Consider the following 4,295-nt stretch of genomic DNA (forward strand, 5'->3'; position numbering starts at 1 on the left):
TTCGATTTAGTGGGAGCCCGAAAAGCTGCCCCAAAAGCTTTCGTCAACAAACATGGCCGTGCCCATCGCAGCGAAGGCTCTAACCTAGCACAAAACTCGGGTGGATTCGTGGCAACGCGTGAAGTTCGTAAGCTAGGAGAAGTGATTGCGGTTACCGCTTTCTCTCAACTAACATGTGTCATGAAGATTGATTTATTATACGCCGCTGATTCCAAATTCAATTGTCGGTTTCATGGCTCGTAGGCCTATCACGGATTGACTTGAAGGTGCGTAAAGTTGGTTACTCAAAACTAAGCGCAACAAGTTGCAGCTGCTAATAGAATAAGTTCTAAATCGTAATTAAAGGCGAAAACACGAAAGTCTAAATTACTTTCGTTATCATAAAATGGTATATTTTATTTTAATATTGATAACAGCTTTTCTTTGACGCCGTAGTGACGCTACAAACACAACACGCTATCGACAAACGCAAAACGCCTATTCCAAAACTCTTCATTCCTGCATGCCCCAATGCTGACACCAGCAAAGCTCTTTGGGGCCGCAAACTTTATGGGCCCCTATTCTAAAGCTTTATTAGCCATCAACATGGTTAGCTTTTTGACAGTAACCGGTTTTCACAGCATTACCACTGTTATCAATTTGTTTACCATTGCGCTTTGTGCGCCGTCACGGCTTTTACAATTTCGAGCGAGTTAGTTCGGGACGTGCTCGTCGCCGAAAACGACTGCGCGCTTCTTACACTAGTGTGCCGGTTTGCGCAGTGATCTTCTAAAGCTCCGCTTACACCGATTCAGACAGTGAGTGGGATCTATTGCCTGTCCTTTTTCTTAAAAGATTTCCTTGGCATGCTAGAGACCTAAAGTGGGGGCCGGTAGTGTATGGCCGGTAGTGTATGTCCCAGCTATATAGGTAGTTTGTGTCCCAGCTAATCCGGCCCAAGCTAATCGAAAAAAAAAAACGAGAAAACAAGATAGGACGATGCGACAAATAACGCGAGATATCACAGCGCGAAAGACTTTTTTTTAGCTCATAAAAAAAGAAGCCGTGAGCACGTCGCCGTCGCAGATCGCTAGACAGCTGAACTTCTACGCCGTAGGCAGAAATAACGTTAGAGATCGATGACGCTGAACATTATTTTGTGTTCACGGCAGCTAAAAAGTAGAGTTCCTAGTTAATATTACTGTAAATAACTAAAATAATAACTTAGTACTATCTGTCATAAAACAAATGCACTGATTTCGCCCTCTGCAGTGATTCGCTGGAACTTAAAAGCTTCTGGGCCCAACCAAAGATCTTCTGTGCAAGCATGATGTCGCTGTTGTTGATGTAAATGACCGGCCGCCACGGCGGCACGGACCTTTTGTTACGACGGGTTGTTCAAAAAGGATTGCCGTAGTCGAATGTGAAAATGTATACACAAATAAAATTGCAAATGAAAATGGCTGCATTTGGCTACGAATATTTTGCACTTTTTTTCTGTTTAGCTACATTTGGGTTACAACTTCTCTAGCTTTTGGCTTCGCGGCCTCGTCGGACCTGGCAACACTGTTGTAAAGGAGGAAAGAGACGCCTACTTCTGCAGCCCTTAAGGGAGCACGGCGCCGAAGGCGCGTTTGTTCTCCGCCGTGGGTTCACTCCCCGTGAAAGCGCGCGTTTCTCGCGCCCTTTCACTCGCGCATACAGCGTTCGGCGGCGCGCGGCGACGATTTCATCTCCATTGACGTCATATGGAACCTCACGGCGACGACGACGGCGATGCCGACGGCAGAAATCTGCTTTGGAGTGTCCATATAATTGCTATCGCAATAATAGCCCAACCACAGTGTGGAAAATGAATCAAACATTGCGTAAAAAATTACACCATCTTCCCGTAGGGGAACCCTGAGTAGTATGCGAAGCAGCCACGTGGTCGACTCAAGGTAGTTTTATCAGCTGTATAAACTTGGACATGCAGCAGCACCAGCAACGTGCAGAACTATTGTCGACGCCGTCGGCGTTTTTCCGGCGTTCGCGCCAAACGCGCATGACGGTGGTGACTGTTGCCAGTGCCTCTGGGGCGCCTACCGTCGCGCCTCTAACCTAAGCTGCTTCGCATTATCGCGCGCGGAGCCGCAGGTGTTGCCATTCGTTGCGCAATCCGGAGAGGACAGGAGGGGGAGGACTACGCGCATGAATGCCGAGAGGAGAGGAGATGAGACAAGGAAAGGAGGGGAGGAGGATGCGCAAGCGCAGTAGGGGTGTGGACGCATGTCGGATGGATGGATGGATGGATGGAGGGAGGGAGGGAGTGACATACCCGAGCACAAGATGCTTCCCATCTAAAACAGTATTGTTCCGCAGAAGTTAAGAAGGAAGCTAATTGAAGTAATGATATCTGCACAGGTGACCGTAACTTGGAAAACCTTGTAAAGGAATACTTTCAGGTGCAAATAACAATTCTTCTGTCCGTGCGCACACCGTCGTCCCTGAGCATCAGAACTGAGGATCAATCACTGAACGGGAAAAGAGAGACCCATAGGAATGGTTGTTCAAATAGACAGTGGAGGTATTGGCTTCCGCTCTATACCTTATCATGAAACACCCGAGGTGGCATTGCTAAATGTCTGACTGTTTTTCGTTTCTGGTGTTTTGCATTACGGAAATCCCATAAACTCCGGTAATAAAAGCAAAAGGTTCGTCGTACACAGCAAATGTTTTCAACCAAATGACTGCGTACAACAATATCTAAGCAGACTCAGCTTCTGCCGGCATACACGTTATATAAATCACTACGTAGATACCAACTACAGCGGGAGCGTTCGGAGTGAGCGCATGTGCGTCGCTTGAGCTCCGCCGAACATGTGCTCTCACTGACCGGATTACCTCGAGATCGTCACCGACATAGCGCCGGACTGCCAAGAACTCACGATCCGGAACATCCGGACGTCTTTCCCGAGCCGGTAGGACATTTTTTTTTATCGGCTCGAAAAGATCCAAAGCGGGCGTTGGCCCGATAGCCCTAAGGGTAGACCTAGCTCGCGTCGGCGAGTATGGGCCACCAGGTCTGGCGACGCGGCACCCTCCAACACCAATATGGACGCTCCCATCACGCTGATTGCCGGCACGACCACCACCCCATGCCTGTAACCTGCGGTCACCCCTCCGAGCCCCTGGGCCCCACGGACGCCCTCGACCTCGACAAGCTCACCTCGGCAAGCGACGACGAGGTCCCAGTACTTCAGCCCACCTCGTCTGTACCGTGGGGGCCGGTGACCGACACCGATGCGAACTGGAAACTGGCGATTTCCCGTTGTGAACGCTAGAGATGCAAAATTTCCCTAAATATTGAGCAATTGGAAAAAAATCTGTTTTTTTCACGTTTTTTTTCAGAAATTTTGGAAAAAATGGAAAAGAACCAATTTTCTTGAGCATACGGTCAACAGCTTATTGCCAAATGTCAAAAGCCATAACTCCCATTATCTAAATAACACAAGTGAAATGCTTGCTGCCTTTTCACAAACGAATGCATGGCTTAACAAATCGAAAACAAGCCAGAAGCGTCACCGCGAACGCGTACAGTTCTCTGTGAACGGGTGCGGCTTCTTAGAATTGTTACGGCAGTTAGAAGAAAGAACGCTGAAATGTCGCTTCTGTGGCTATTTTGTCGTGGACTTCGACTGTGGTAACGGATCAAGATGTCTCGCCGACCGTGAAGTGCATCCACACGTCGGAAATTGGCCGTACCATTGCAAAATCTGCTTCCACGCGGTTCATATGAGGACTTCCGCCACAGGTTGCACAAGTGCACGAGGGAAAGTCAAAATTGAACAATAACGGGCACCAAAACATGAGAAACTGCACCTGAATGACGAGGCCACGCTGACGCTGGAGCTGACATTATGTGATATCGATGGCGAGTCGTCAGCCGTCGTTTGGTCTTTTGGTATCATGTGCGACGTTTCGGTTTCGCGTTCTGCGTTTCGCTTTCACGTTCAACGCTGGGTGTTGCCTAAGTTTTATTTCTCTGTACGTTTTCCCCGCGGAAATTTTTGCCCAGTTTTTCCAACTGCGCCGAAAAAAACAGAAAAAACCCGTTTTTTCCGGAATTTTCCCGTTTAATTCGGCACTTCGCATCTCTAGTCAACGCCAACGCCAGAAAAAGTCGACCAAGCTCGGGCGGAAACAATGCAGCAGCCGGTCCTGCAAGCGAACCTCCCCCCCACGCGCCGCCGGGGCTGCCTCGGCGGAGAAACTCTCTGCGCTGCGTCGAAAGACGCGGCCTGCGCTTGCGTCGGCGCGAACAACACATGTGAAGG

Source organism: Dermacentor silvarum, chromosome 3 (genome assembly GCF_013339745.2).
Source record: "Dermacentor silvarum isolate Dsil-2018 chromosome 3, BIME_Dsil_1.4, whole genome shotgun sequence".
NCBI lineage: Eukaryota > Metazoa > Arthropoda > Arachnida > Ixodida > Ixodidae > Dermacentor > Dermacentor silvarum.